The 16828-nt window shown below is 39.1% G+C and overlaps 1 long non-coding RNA gene across 6 annotated transcripts in view; it reads right to left on the bottom strand.

The window, feature by feature from the left end:
* Positions 1 to 16828, bottom strand: part of LOC127142810 (uncharacterized) — a 28203-nt gene that overhangs the window by 1632 nt on the left and 9743 nt on the right. For 2 of the 6 annotated variants that reach the window (XR_007813878.1, XR_007813880.1), the window contains 4 exons: positions 3080 to 3530; positions 1538 to 1986; positions 979 to 1139; positions 667 to 707 (listed from right to left, as the gene is read on the bottom strand). This is a non-coding gene — a long non-coding RNA (uncharacterized LOC127142810). Of the gene's footprint in view, positions 1 to 666; positions 708 to 978; positions 1140 to 1537; positions 1987 to 3079; positions 3531 to 4700; positions 4854 to 6340; positions 6724 to 16828 lie in introns of those variants that run through there. The other 4 variants (XR_007813879.1, XR_007813882.1, XR_007813881.1 and 1 more) reach the window with 4 other exon arrangements.

The raw sequence follows: 16828 nt of genomic DNA, 5'->3' as shown, positions 1-16828 counted from the left end.
GTCTTGCTATACTATGGCATTTTTTGACCATTTTTCATGCCTTGCTGTACTGACATTTTTTGAAGGTTTTTGACGCTATTTTATACTATGACATTTTTTGACTGTTTGTCATGCCTTGCTGTACTATGACATTTTTTGAACATTTTTGATCACTTTTGACGCCATACTATACTACGACATTTTTTGATGGTTTTTGACACCTTAATATATTATGGCATTTTTTGATGGTTTTTGACGCCTTACTATACTATGACGTTTTTTGACCATTTTTCATGCCTTACTATACTATGGCATTTTTTGACCGTTTGTAATGCCTAAACTACTACTAAATTTACAGATAAACTCTTATTAATGGAAATTACTTTTATACTAAAAATACATTTGACTGTTACATCTTTTTCTGATATTACAAATGACTTTTAAATTACATTACTCCCGATAAGACAGATTGTTAATACCTTACACCGAACTTTTATATGGCAGATTACTTCTTATTACTTCTGTTACATTGTTTTTGTTTTCAGTGACATTTGAGAGACAGTTCAAGTGTCTGTCTTTCCTAATCATATTTTAATAACTGAATAAATTGTTTGTTGATGTGAAGTTTCAGAAATATATTATTGATCTGTTTTTAAATAAATGTATCAAATAAAAATATTTTCTTACCATCACCATTTTGGTGGACCCTGTTGTTTCTGTGGATTCATCTGAAATATATGGAACATTTGTTTAAAACCAGGTTTTTCCAAACACTATGACAACATTAATTAAAAAAACCCTACTACTAATGAGGCATAACTAGTCATTATCTTTCTGATACTTAAACAGTAACAGTCACTTTATGTAAATAAACTTCATTAATGGGTTATGTTTTGACAAAGTATGAGCTATGCAGTCTGAAGATCAAACACTAAACGTAAACAATTTAATGCCAGTGCTCTGTATTGGACAGCTGATATAAAGCTGTTTCTGCATTACCTGGTGGCCTCAGTCCTGAATTCCTTCATTGTATGAGGAACTCTTTGTTGCACATGTCTCTGCAATCATGGACAATGTCTCTCCAATCATGGACCATGTCTCTGTGATTGCAGATGACGTCTTGGCGATCGTGAACAATGTTGTGGACGAAGTGGTGACACCTGACGGAAAACAAAGAGAAACATACAAAGGAAAATTATCAATACGCTACTACCTATTCCTCATTGACAGTTTAACTATGAAAACAGAGAAATATTCAACATTACAGCTGAACCACAACATTAGTGGGCTGTTTCAGAAAATGAACAGGGTTTTCAGCCTTCTAAGAGGAGTTTTTCCTCTTCACTGTCACCTAGTGCGTGCCTATGGTGGGATTTGTTGGGTCTCTCTCTGAAAATATTACAACATATATAGTTCGGTCTCGACCTGCTCTATATGACGAGTACCTTAAGATAACTTCTGTCACGATTTGGCTCTAAATAAATAAAATTGAATTGAATTGATCACTGAAGTCAGTGCTCTGTGTTGGACAGTTGATGTAAAGGTGTTTGTGAATTACCTGGAGGCCTCTGTCCTGGTCTCAAAGAACATCTTCATTGTACAAAGCAAAGACTCTGTGATCGTGGACTATGTCTCTGTGATCGCGGACATGGTCTCTGAGATTATGGACAAAGTCTGTGATCGTGGCCAATGTCTTTGCGATCGTGGACGATGTCTCTGAGATCATAGACGGTGTCTCTGTGACCATCGACAATGTCTCCATGATCGCGGGCAGTGCCGTCAAATCGGTGACCCCCGTCTCCGCCGATTCTATCGCAAGGTCTCTACGAAGCATGGGACAATATCTCTGATCATGGACAACGCCTCTCTCATCTTTGACAAGGTCTCTGCGATCGTGGACAATGTCTCTGATCGAGGACGATGTCTCCCTCATCCTCAACAATGTCTCTCCGATCATGGACCATGTCTCTGTGATCGTGGATGATGTTGTGGATGAAGTGGTGACACCTGGAGGAAATCACAGAGAAACATTGAAAATGATCAATATACTACTGCCTATTCCTCATCAACAGTTTCACCATGAAAACACAGAGAAATACTCAACATTGCAGCTGAACCGCAACATGTAACAAACATTAGAGGCTGTTTCAGAAAATGGAAGAGTTGACTGTCATCACCTCCTGAAGAACCAACAACAACAAATATTTAGGAAAAACTAAAATGATTATTAATTGTGTGTCTATCAACTAATCACTGAAGCAGTCATATCTTACTGTGAACTGCACAACAATAATAAACACTACCAGTTAAGTCAATATTAGAATGCAGGATTTTAACTTAACTAAAAAGTCTGAGTATTTCTTCCACCACAGACAGTCACATACAGAATCATTATTTCAACCTTCTTATGAACACATATTCAAAATGTCTTTGTGTTGTTTTCATTTAATGAATAACAACCAATTTTACAAAGATCTTAACGGCAGCTTATGTGAAAACTTTTAAGTAACTAAGTGTAGAACTGGTCATTATAAACGGTTAAGATATTTTTTCAAATCACCCTCTAAGCAGCAATTAAAATGAACATGCTAGTGAACAACTCACTCCAATATTTTATTTGTAGACTTGATATTGTTTTATACAATGTAGTCTAATGTGCCTAGCACATACACATAATTAAGAATTTCTGATCATGTACAATCAAACTGAAGTTAAGATATTTTTCAATCCCACTTTGACTGATCCTTATGAGTAACAGTTGACACTTTTGAAACCTTAATATAATGTGACATTTTTACATGCAGATTACTTTTACCGTTACCTCTAATATTACTTTTACCATTACGTATTACATTTCTTATTACATATTACTTCTAAATTTACAGATAACTTTTACAGCTACATGTAGTAACAGATTACTTTACTGATATTTGTAATTACTTTTACATGACTTCTATTAATATAGATTATTTATATATTGTTTTTATACTACAGATTACTTCTATTATTACACTTTTCTGATACACTGAATACTGATATAAACAGTTTAATGTCAGTGCTCTGTGTTGGACAGTTGATGTAAAGGTGTTTGTGAATTTACCTGGAGGCCTCTGTCCTGGTCTCAAAGAACTTCTTCATTGTACAAAGCAAAGACTCTCTGTGATCGTGGACTATGTCTCTGTGATCGCGGACATTGTCTCTGAGATTATGGACAAAGTCTGTGATCGTGGCCAATGTCTTTGCGATCGTGGACGATGTCTCTGAGATCATAGACGGTGTCTCTGTGACCATCGACAATGTCTCCATGATCGCGGGCAGTGCCGTCAAATCGGTGACCCCCGTCTCCGCCGATTCTATCGCAAGGTCTCTACGAAGCATGGGACAATATCTCTGATCATGGACAACGCCTCTCTCATCTTTGACAAGGTCTCTGCGATCGTGGACAATGTCTCTGATCGAGGACGATGTCTCCCTCATCCTCAACAATGTCTCTCCGATCATGGACCATGTCTCTGTGATCGTGGATGATGTTGTGGATGAAGTGGTGACACCTGGAGGAAATCACAGAGAAACATTCAAAGGAAAATGATCAATATACTACTGCCTATTCCTCATCAACAGTTTCACCATGAAAACACAGAGAAATACTCAACATTGCAGCTGAACTGCAACATGTAACAAACATTAGAGGCTGTTTCAGAAAATGAACAGTTGACTGTCATCACCTCCTGAAGAACCAACAACAACAAATATTTAGGAAAAACTAAAATGATTATTAATTGTGTGTCTATCAACTAATCACTGAAGCAGTCATATCTTACTGTGAACTGTACAACAATGATAAACACTACCAGTTAAGTCAATTTTAGAATGCAGGATTGTTGTTTAGTATACTTCAGTAAAAAGTCTAGAGTATTTCTTCCACCACAGGCAACGCATACAGAATCAGTATTTCACATTTCAGCCTTCTTCTTAACATATTTTAAAAATGTCTTTGTTTTGTGTTTTTTGTTTAATGAATAACAACCAAATGTACAAATGTCTTAACAGCAGCTTATGTGAAAAAGCTTAAGTAAATAAATGTAGAACTGCTTGTTATACGTTGTAAAGATATTTTTAAAATCACCCTCTGACCAACAGTTAAAATTAACACACTCAACATGTGTAGAACTGAGACTGTTTTGTATGATGTAGTCTAGTGTCTAGCCTTGCACATACACATAATTAAGGATTTCTGACCATGTACAATCAAACTAAAGGAAAGATACTTTTCAATCCCATTTTGACTGATCCTTGACAATAACAATCCAAGATGGAAAATTTAGCATTTGCTGGTTCTGATGTGTTTGATATTGTTTAGTGAGAAGGTGAGGAGAGCTACAGTCAGTTTGTCCACAGACATAACATTGACAATTATCCTGATACATATTTTTTTAAATCAAGAATGTCAAATATTTGCTTGGAGGCAGAGAGAGAGAGGGGGAAAGAGAGAGAATAAGAGAGAAAGAGTAAAGGAGCGAGGGAGAGAGACACAGAGAGCTGATGTTTAAATTCTTCATTTTCTTTGAACTGTACATTGATGAACCATGTAAATAAACTTTAATAATGAATGAAGTCTTTTTGTGACAGACTGTTCAGACTTGAGATCAACTACTGAAGACATAGAATTTAATCACAGTGCTCTGTGTTGGACAGTTGATGTAAAGCTGTTTGTGAAATACCTGGCAGACTCAGTCCTGGTTTTGCACGTCTCTGTGAGTCATGAACAATGTCTCTGATTGTGGATCATGTCTCTGCGTTCTTGGACGACATCTCTGCGATAGTGGACGACGTCTTTGCAATCATCGACGATGATGTGGACAAAGTGGTGACACCTGGAGGAAATCAAAGAGAAACATAGAAAGAAAAATTATCAATACACTACTACCTATTCCTCATCAACAGTTTAACCATGAAAACACAAATAAACATTCAACATTACAGCTGAACCACAACATTTACCAAACAGAGGAGTGTCTCAGAAAATGAGCTGTTTACTGTCACATATGACAAGAAAAAGCATCACATGTTTAAGAATCAATAAAAATAAATATTTGGGGAAAATTAACCAAAATGATTATCCCAAATCTTAAATTTCTATATTAACTGTCTGTCACCTAATCACTGGAGGAATTGTGTATATTACTGTGAACTGCATAATAAAAACTTTCACTTTTGAAAAATGGGTTTTAGCATGTGGTATTTTTAATTAAATGTCAGTTTTTGCATTTTTAAAAATTATTATAACTAATACTATTTTCTGACAATTTATGGACATGATTAATCAGCTACTAATATATTCAATACTAAACTCATGAAATATCAACCATTTAAACGACAAACTACTGTTACTGTTTTTTCAGACTGGGTAAATCTTACAGACACATACCTGTTTCGTTTGCACCAAACAGATTACTACCACAAGTCTACAAAAGACACACAAAACGACAGAGCCAAAGGAAAAAAAAAAAACCGAGTCGCAAAATGATCACAATGAAATGCTTTACTGCCGTACTGAAACAGAAAATGGCCACAAAGAAACGTTAAATGACCAGGAATAGACACGAAACTACAACGACACACAATATATGATGCAAACAACTACAAAGAAGCAGACGATAAGTAGATGTAAAACAGCCAGCTGTGATAATCAGCCATAATCTGACTTAAAATGACCAAGGTGGAGCACAAAATTACAAAGAAGCAATAAAATGTCTGCAAAGTAACTGCAAAGAAATGCAAACGGAGGTGTAAACAGACAAACTACTGAACAGTTACCAACCTCCACAACTCATGTCACGGAGGCTTTATTCGCAGAAACATAAACACACTTTAACCCACGCAAATAAAAACGACGACAAAAAGGAAGCAAGCCCCAAAGACATCACTAGAGGATAAGGCTAATGCTAAGGCTCGACGCCATCGCCATTGCTCGCCACTAATGCTAATGCTAACACCCAGGTGTAAAACAGCCAAGTAGAGACACAAAATGATATAAAATGACCACAAATAGCCACAAACCAATGGTAACAACATGATAAACATAATAAACGAAGTTAAAATGACTAGGATGGAACACAAAACGACAGAGAGACGCAAAATCTCAGTAAAGTGAAAACAAATGCAAACAGGTGTTTACACAGATTACCAAGTTAGTCCACGTTAGATGCCCAGAACTCATGTCATGGACGCCTCAGTCACAGACACACACTTGGCCATGCAAAAACGCCTGAAATTGGAATTAAAATATATAATTACAAGGTAATGCTAATGCTAACGCTCTCCGATAATGTTAAGGCTAACCGCTGACTGTTTGCCTTACCTTCGTGCCACAAGTGTGTATAGCGTCCAGTCTCACTCGTGTTCGACAAAAAGCAGCTCCAGAGTTTAGCATCCAGACCTCGATAACGACGTTTTCTCATAGTATTAGCAAACGGAAGCAAATCTTCAAGCGTGGTTTGAATCTGTTTTCCAACTTCGTTTCTCCGCCTCTCTGCGGCCAATGAGAAGACACGTCGCGGGCAATGACGACTTACGTCAGCTAACGTTGGCAGAATAACGCTGATTGGCCGATCGATTCTGGTCCGCCTAGCAACCGCCTCTGATTGGTGTGAAAATACATCCATCGTAAAGACGGAGGGATGCCTCAGATGTATTACATGATCTGGGTTACAGTCTACGGTTACAGCCATGTGCCAGGCAGAGATCCAAGTTCTCGAGACTTTTATATACAGTCTCGAGACACAACATGACCGCGCATAAAGTGCCCGCACACGTCCGTGACGTCACTCAGAGATACATGACTGGCATTTCCGGAGTTTTTTTCTGTGTTTTTGATATAATGTTTATTATATTACTATATTTGTTCATCCAACTGGAGAACAGCCTACTGGCAGTTCTGCTCCTCTCCCAGTGCCTGTTGCAGTGGAGTGTGTCTCAGCCACAGAGGCACAGAAGTGTTATAGGTCAACATTACATTGAAAAGTTTTTAATGAGACTTTCAGTTTTGTAAATATTGGCTATGATCTTACTGTTGAGTTCACATTTTGAGAATTAGGCTCATCCAGTTAAGAAACTGCATGTTATGGTGTAAATTGTTAAACTGTGGATGAGGGATCTTTTATGTTATTTTATTTTTCAGTTTTCCCCCTGAGGGATTGCCTGCTTATTGTGGTCAGAGGGTTGCCTACCTCAGTGACCCTAGGAGCTATTCCAGCAGAGGCTCAGTCTTCAGGTGGGACACCCAAGCTGGACAGGTTGTAGGGTAGAGGCCTGAAGTGCAATCCACATTTCCAGGTTGGGGGTTGGATACATAGCTAATAACCCAATTCCATGGAGAAAAAACTGTCATGGGAAGAAATGCCCTCCATAAAATGTGTGTAAAATACTCCCCCAGAAAATAGCTGCTGTAGCATGATCTGTACCCACGATGCTCTCTTCACATTTCTGACTGCCCCCTCATATATGTTTGCCTAGAACCAGTCCTGCCCTGGGGTACAAACCACTACAGTGAAGTTGCACAATATCAGAGCAATATTTGGATCAGAATTAATTAGCATGATGGCAAAATGAGGCATAGATGAAAATGGCTGTAATCATATTTTATGTTACCAAATGTAGAATTCAGTGCAGTGCATGTGATTTCCCAGGTTTTTTTTTTTCCTCCAATTTACAACATGATCCGGCTTCAAAATATTTACATTGAGCTGGAATGAGGGGGAAATCATTCACTGAACTAACAGACAGCTATCCCCTATGAATTACTCTAATTTATATCATTAACTGAAGGTGGCTATGCCTCTCTGCATGTGAGCTGCTGGGAAGCATTTTCTTTTTCCATCTCCCTCAACAAACTATTCCTTTAAGCTCAGATCCAGTTTCTTTCCAGTCATGCAACATTAACTGCACTTTAAAAATCAGTAGCTTGATGTTCATTCTCACAAATTAGGCCATTAACGTCATTGGTGTGCCAGGAACAGCACTCACATTTCCATGCCAATGTATCAATGGAGGCTTAAAGAATGAGTTCCTCTTTTATAACCACCTCAGCACTTTTTTTTTTGAAAGGGCTCACTATGGTACCTCAATGACTTCAAGAAGAAACATACTCTTTAGAGGAACACAAGAGTTAAAAATACAACATAAAGCAGCTCCAAAATTAACCTGGACACACATATGCAGGATATTTTCAGCAAAGACAGAAACACAAACTTTCAAAGAACTCACAACACTTCTCCGGCTTATGTTCACTTTAACCAGTGTTTTATTTCTACACAATAAATGACAGCAAAATGAACATGATACTCATCTTTATGACTCTTCCTTATGAAAATATAGTACACATCAGACATGTTTTGCCATGTACCAGAGCACCAAAAATATATATAATTGCAACTGTGAAAACAGAGAGAAACATCGACTGAAACATAAAAGTCCAATCTGTTGTATATGTGCCTGAAAAAGTGCATACTGTGTAAGAACCAAAGAGAGAGGAGGCCATCAGAGGGAGGGAGGGAGGCGGGGAGGGAGGGACTACTGAGTCTGATGGCTACCTTTACAGTGTTGGTGAAATTCTCAGCAAACACAAAGGTAACAGGGATAAGATTCGACAAAATACAGTATGGAGTGAGGAGGAAATGAAAGCTGTAGGCTGGTGCCAGTCAACTCAGACAAATTTCAAAATGAACTTCTCGATGCGATAACACAGATCAGTCAAGTTTTGACTATGAGGATCAATTTTCAACAGACTCCTAAGACCCAGAAATGACCATCATGATTTTATTCATCTTGACAACAAATAAATAATGAATGACTCAATGGATAAATTCATGGTTTAGACAACTGACAACAGTGCTCGTACTAAGCCAATATGAACAAATAAATGCTGACAGCGGAGTGGTGTGGTAAAGCATCACAGGTCTTTTTTTTTCTTTTTTTTCTATCTTGCAGGTGATACTTTGACACAATGCACAACATATTCACGGTTCATCTCTTTGTATAATAGTTATGATAAAAATCAATCCAAGAGCTACTCCCAAACAGTTATTACATGGTTTGCAAATACAATCATCATATAATATTATTATTTACATCTTAAAATATATTTGTTGAGCAATCAGGTACGAAACATTGCAGTAATACCACTAGATATCCACGTAATATGTAAATACACTTTTTTTTGTACTTCCCACTTAGAAAAAAAGGACGATTCACCTTTTTTTTAAATTTATTGAGGGATTAGGAAACAGACATAAGTGGACCATTCTATAACCAGAGGCCTGTGAGAGGTACTTCATGTGTTACAATACACAAAGAAAATGTCTTACAACAAGATGGCACATCAGTATTTTTCTCCACAATGATCTGAGGGAAAAACATTAGGGCTTCAGACACACTTTCTCACACTCCCCGTCGCTTTGTAATGAGTTAGACACTACAAAGTTTCTGCCATTTTTAGACAAGCAATACAACAACCAGGTGTTAAATTAGAAACAAAGGAGTGACTGTTGGTGGAAAATGCGGAGAGGTATCAAAGCCTGTCAAAAAAAAAAAAAAAAAAAGACTGCTATACAAATCATATTATGTGATAAGCATAGTCTCTAGGTGAGAAGAACTGTGTTCCTTCAGCCTAACTTCAAAAGGCTCTGTAAGCTGGGCAAACATCCTCTCTCATTTTCACAGGGCCAGCTTGACCCTGGCCACCCCGCGCAGGCATACCTGACAGTGACAGATGAGGCAGTGTGTCGAGGAGTGGTGGGGAGGTGGAGGTAGGAGGTGGGAGGGAGGGAGGGGTGGTGGGAGTCCCAGAGAGGGATGGCTGCCACCCCCGGAGGAGAAACTCTGACTCATTGGCCTCGGCCTGTTGCCAGTCCGTGCTGGCCACCCCTGGCCCAGGGGCAGCCTCTGTGAGTACACATTTTCACACCTGGACAAATAGCTAGACAAGCCAGGAAAAGCAGCTCACCCATCCCTACCTCTCTCCCTGCCCACCTTTCTACCCCCCCCTCAAGAATACTCTATCTGGGGCACCATCGGCTGCCTTTTGACCTCCAGTCCTTCTCTCCCTTCATTTTTTTTCTTTTTGCCACTTGCCCATTTTCTCCTGCCCTCAGCTGGCTGTGTACGTATATTCCTTGTGCCTTACACTGGCTCTGAAAACATGGTTTGCTCTATTATGGATTTATGTATTTGACTGTTATATACTTGGTTCTCTTTTCACAACTCTTTGTACGTATGGCTAATGTGTGCATTAAAAAAAAAAAGCAAATGCAAAAAAATTAAAACAAACTTTACATTCTGGTTTTAAAGGGAAAAAAAGATACACTGCACTCAGTAACATTTAAATGTGGTGAATCCTCATTGGATGCAAGCAGTGTCCATTCACACTTGATGACCAATGAGATTTCTTTTATGGTTGCGGGCTTGAAGTGTACTGTATGTCTTGATGGCAATGGTCACAACTGAGTGTGATGATGGAGACAAAATTACAGTTTTGACTCACAACCAATAATGTTTTTGTTTATAAGAACAATGTAAAAAATAACTTACATGGACATTAAATATAACTTAAAAAAGTATAACACTCTCAATAAATAGTTCTACTATTTACACCATTGTTATGAGACGCAAAATGTCACTAAAATACCAAAAATATAGAAGCAGCAAACATTACAGGCATGAGGTACAGCAAGGGATCCTGTGATGACTACAGTAGAGAGGTGATGTCCTCATCCAATGCGCAATCTTATACTTTCTTCCATGAATATCTTGGCTAGCTATGGCTTATGGGTACCTTCTCCCGATATTAAGAATATCATTTTTCAAGTTGACATGCAGTCACATTCTGTTGCCTTTCTGATATTGATAGAGATCAGTTGTTTTGGTATCCAGACACTGACTGATGATACAAGTAATTGTTGAGGAAGATATTTAGTGGAAGCGACAACAGGTTATATTAACTCGATGAAGGGGAAGGATCCAATGACAGATTTTTCAGATTCATCCCTTCAAATGGCTGGAATTGCTTTTTTGACCTCAGTTGGCAGATTATGAACCACAGTACGGCATGTCATTGGCATAGTGTGGTGATTGCAGGTCAGTCTCTCCCCACTGGTAACAGTTCTATGTAAAGCAGCAGTATCTGGAGTACTAATATTACATATAATTTGATAATATCAACATAATACAAGACTGTTTTTTAAAACCAGGGCTATATATTTTTCATATAAAGTGTTAAATGCAATCTTTGAAGATGATGTAGCCTTAGAATGTCCTTACAAAGTTTCATATTTCATAAAAGTTACAAAGTCTTTCAAGAGTCCCCTAATGGGAATTTCTTCATTTAAGCTCTTCCTTCCCCTTCAGCATCTCTAGGTTTCTCCAAAAATGTACATCTTTAACCTAAGATGATGTGTTACACAAACATCAGGGCAAAACAAAAGACAAACATATCTGCAATCTAGCTAGACTTTAAATATGTGACAATGCGCTGTATTTCTATAGATAATGCATTGGCATATACCTTATTTTTGTAAGATTTGGGGCCTCTAAGGATGATGGAAGATGAATATATGGTTCATAGCGACAATACCTCCCTACTTTATTGATAACATAGAATGCAAAGTAAGTTTAGGTCGAGAGGAGTATCTAGGAGTCAGATACAACTAAAACACTAATGACAGGAAAGCTAATAGCAACACAGGGAGTCGAATGACCGAATATCATACAGTTTGTTTCAGATCACCATTCTGACAATAGCAGCTTCTAAACATTTTCGAAAGATATACTTTTTCTTCTTACATGGCAACTAAAAAGTGCAGTAACTGAGGTCAATAATACAAACACTGATTAAATATGACATTTTGTAAAAATGAAATACATGAAAACAAAAACAAAAAAAACAACCTAAAAACATTTTTCAATGCTCCTGTCCATCAAGAACATATAGTAATATTTACACAATATTTTTGATTTTTTTTTCTTTGTATTTGGTGGAAAATAATACCTTTTTCACTTTTTCTGCATGTTGTAATATCGTCATAGTTCTTCACTAACATCGGTTTTAAAATGACATGAAATTGGTCTTACATTGCCACTTGTACAGCTCCTTGCGGACAGCTGTTTTCCCTACTTATGAGAATGATCTGGAATGCTATAGCAGCCTAATACGAGTCAGAGGGACCCGCGCCATTGACCCAAATGAAATGAAAAGTTATAATCATGCTGATTGTAACCGTGGCTATTGTTGCAGCCAAGTAGGAGCAGCAGCAAAAATTTGGACCAATATGCCAAGCAGCCTTCATTATCAAATGTGCATGAGGAAAAAAAAAACTAGTGTATATGTGTCTGGAATGAAGAGTAACAAAATACAAAGCTGTTGTAGCAGCCACATTATCTAATGATGTTAACTGGTGGGGACAGACACCCAAGTCACAATACTGAAAAGAGCTGATCACAACCAAGTGCACTTTTAACTGCGGAGACAAACATAATGTTAAAATGAAAGAGAATCTTAGGGACATTTGATCATATTGTTACTGCTAATGCTGTATTGACATATACATCCAAATGTCATTTTCATGTACAACATGGTTGCCTGCAGAGCTAGCGCTGAGAGTCCAATACTACTGGGAGGGGAGCTAATGAGAAAGATGAGTGTGTGTATGTGAGTGTGAGTGAATGTGTGTGTGTGCGTCAGGTGTGGTCTCCTTCCACCTATACCTCTTCTCACTAAGAGCCATGGCCTATATCCAGCCCTTTTATTTCTGTACTCTTGTGTGACTGTGCTGTGCAGTACTGTGCAATTGAAAAAAAAAAAAAAAGCCACAGACTCCTGACGAGCATTGACTACATTCTGAACAGGGCTGGGATTGTTTTATTTTCAGTTTAAACCTTTTGAAATCAGTGCTTGAGGTAACAAAGTTCTTATCAAGCGCCGTGAGGGAGAAGTTCAAACTGAAACTAAAATCACCCCAACCCAAAGTGAGGTGTTATCGATGACATTCTTTAAGTCGTGGTCAATGTACGTAGTATTTTTGTTTTCCTTGGGCGTGATGGGAATGACAGAGTGAGGTTCTGGGGTTTTTTTTTAAAGTTCTTAGTGCATTTCATATGTGGTGTTGACAACATGTATTCTGTATTAATGTGAGCTGAAAGTATTATGTGCTAACATGCAGGTGTGAATGAATGCTATAAAGAGGTACTGTAAGGCAGCAAGGCAAGACAAAGCTGTCTAACCCTATTAGATATCATGATGTGACAATGGCAGGTAGCAGCAAACACAGTAGCAGAAGCCATGCTAAAAATGTTTTAATTATGCATTCAGGGATTTTGCTCCAAAGTATAAAACTGTCTCAGGAAATTGTGTCTCTGGTCGGTCAACAATTGGTTGACTTTTTTTTATGTTTGTGTATTTTATTTTGGCTTTTGTGTTGAATCTGTGGCTCGAAACTTAACGATATGGCTGTCTCATTCCCCACCGGAGCTAGGAATAACCTCTATAGCCTCTGATGTGCCTATGAAGAAACACACTTCACTGAAAAAGGACACAGAAATACAGAATGTCTGACCAGTTTTGAAACCAGGAATGATATAAGCACAAACTTCTAGCCCCTCCGATAAGGAAAATGCCTTCCGAAGTGTCTGAGGATTATTTTAACATTTTGCTATTGATTTCCTTCATATTTGCAAAAACACGGAGCCAACCTCAACACAATCCCCAACTTGCACATTTTGAGTTACCTTAGATTCAATCATGTGATTGTAGAGCAAGGTCACTAAATTAGACACTGAAGCCAGCACAAAACTGAACAAAAGGCATGCTACCTAGGCTTGGTTATGTTTTTGTTTTGTTTTTTTGTTTGTTTGTTTTCTTATTCTTTCAAAAAAAATGTCTGTTTCATGTAATTTTTTTCTCCTTGCTATATATGTTTTTTTAAATGATGATATTGCAGGGATACTTTCCTTTTAGCTGAGAAATGAAGTTTTCTGTGATGTCTCATGAGTCCCATCCTCTTTTTCTAGATCTTTCTGTGATGTGGAGGCGGAGGCATTTCAGCTGGTTGGGGTTGCAGGTATGGATGGAGAGGTATGCCTGTTAAGCAGCATGTGCAGGAAATTGGAGGCCGAGAGGAGGATGAAGGAGGGTCTGCCTCGGCCGCTCTGACTGTGTTGAGTTGGAGCGAGGTTCCTGGGACATTGAACAGAGGTCCCCTCTCAGGTTGGTCACCCCAGGGATGGACATGTTCATCCTTTCTGTTCTCTATAGCGTTGGATCCCGACAGGAGCACTCATCCCGTATGTCGCAGGACATGGGAAACGGAATCACCTGGAAGGGAGAGACAGAGACACTTAATGAGTCATTGCCTTTAACTCTTACAAAACATTAAGTGCTCTTCAATGATATACATAACTCTGTTATATTTGTTATTATATAATCTTCCCAGTGGACACCACCTAGCTTTTCCCATCTCTCTCTCTCTCTGTCAGATGCACCCACACGAACATCCACAAGCTAGCTCTCACTCTCTTTCTCTCTCGTCATAGTTGATGTAGACCAGATTCTCACAAATAATCAAACAGGTTGAAATCAAATTGGGTGGTTCTCATTAGACTATTTGTCTCATTTTGTATTTGGTACACAAACTCTGTGTACAAAGTGTACCTAAACTCAGTGTCCAGCGCCTGAAACTGCTGCTATTGTAACAGTTTCAATACTATTTCTACATGGAAAGTCACAAAAGGGACTGTTTTTGGTGCATTTTTAGCACAGAAGACCCCCATAATATATCACAATCACAAAATGAATATCAGAAAAATCAATATCCCAGTTTCTCTGATAGTTTGATGTTAAAGTTAAATACTGGAGGTGAAAATAGAACCGGAAGATCATTGGCCGCTGCCCCCTGGCGTTTGACGTCACTGGATAAGGTTGGCAATGCGTCACCGGCACCAGCTGCTGCTGCCTTGTGTGCTCGCCTCTCGGGGGGTCTGCTTCAGCTGTTTGGGTACACAAAATGTGTCCCCCTTCTCCAGGCCAAACAAGGAACACATGTGGTCCAAGTCATGGAAGACAGGCAGCAGACCAAGGGCATGTCTGCATTTGTGTCCTGGTGGTTTATCAGATCAATCTGTGGGGGCTCGCGGCCAGTGTCGCTTTTTCTTATTAGGGCTAAGTGGTATTGCCTCTTTTGCACAATGGATCTCAGTATACAATGCAAATGTAATGACATGATTTTACCCGACTCAGATACGTAGTTGACAGTGCACCTCATGCCACAGACAGCTATTAGTTCAATGCTATTAGTGAAAGCTGTCTGGCTGTTATGGGAGGAGTTGTTTCCAAGAGAGGGTCATGGCGCAATTATGCGAATATGGAGTAGCTGCTGTATAATTACCCAGACTACTACTGTAATGCCATCAAATAAATTGCATTGGAAGCTTATACTATCTGGGAGGTTAGTCAGGTAATTACTGAATGCATTAGCAAAGAATGACTAAATGAGAATTTCCCATCCACTAAAAGATACATTAATAACAATAGTGTCCACTGTATTGTACATTATAAACTCCAAAGTTTTGGGGATTTCGAGGCTGACTCACTTTCTGAGTGGCCGAATCCATCTTCTTATGCTAGAAACTAATAGAAACCTCATTGTGAGTTGTGACAGGTTGCTTCATTGTTTACGTTTTTACACATTTTCACAAAAATGCACACATTTCTTGAAAGGAGCAGATCACTTTAAACTGTTCTTGATCTAGATTAATGTCCCATGTGGGTTAAAAGTTGTGTTTCCCTGACCACCATTTAAGAAGTTCCTCAGCTTAGAGAATCTTTCAGTGAATGAAGTAAAGAGAAAAAAGGGTAGAATGTGGGATGTTGCATATTTGAAAAACTGATTTTCCTGGATTTTTTTAAAAAGGAAAGCTGAAATAATCATCCTCTCTTGCAACTTACCACTTTCATAAAATTTTATAGTTAGTGGTAGATGCAAAACACAGGAAACGGCACCAATAGTTGCGAGAGTCAGAGATTTGTAGACAGCAGTTCTGGGGAATGACATGGGGGGAGCATGCTAGTCACTGAGGAGCAGTGACGCACGCTCCCCTTTGAAATGGGGTATAAAATAAGTTGCTTGTGTGTGTCTGTGCGTGCGTGTGTGGTGTGTGTGTATAGTGTATGTGTATGTGTATGCGTATGTATGCAGGAGGGGGTGGGGGTGTTCCTAATGTGAGGGCCAGGTGGGCAGTGCCCAGACTCCTCTAGAGAAAATGAGGCCTACATGTGACGACTTTACAAGCCCAGGGCCGGACACACTTCAGAAACAGCTGTCAACCGCCGTGAGCAGCGTTTCCTCTGTGGCATTTTGAGCCAAGAACATAGGGCTCCTCACTCTCACCTAACTCTCTCTCACTTTAATGACACTATCTCTCAGTTTCACACTTTCACCTTGTCTCCTTTAGAGTCTCTTCCTCTCTTTACCTTGCCTTATCACTCATCTCTCTCTCTCAGCACACTTCCCCACTATGCCTCCCACTTCCCCTCCAAGGCCACTTCTGTTTATCTCTCTATCTAGAGAATGATGGTGGGTGGCGAATTTGACATGGTTTCCTTTGACCTTGACCTCCAGGGTGGCTGGGCCAGCTGCCACATCTGGCCCTGACTTGAGGTTCTCTCAGGGTGGCTGGGAAATGGGACTGGCTGGCCTTGTGGGCCTGGGGGCCCTCTCGCTGCCCCATGTCCCAGGGCTAGAGGAGGGCTGGGGGAGGACACCCACTAACAGCAACATGAAAGCCCTTCTGAAGAACGCAG

Source organism: Lates calcarifer, linkage group LG9 (assembly GCF_001640805.2).
Source record: "Lates calcarifer isolate ASB-BC8 linkage group LG9, TLL_Latcal_v3, whole genome shotgun sequence".
NCBI lineage: Eukaryota > Metazoa > Chordata > Actinopteri > Centropomidae > Lates > Lates calcarifer.
This window is presented reverse-complemented; position numbering and strand designations above follow the sequence as displayed.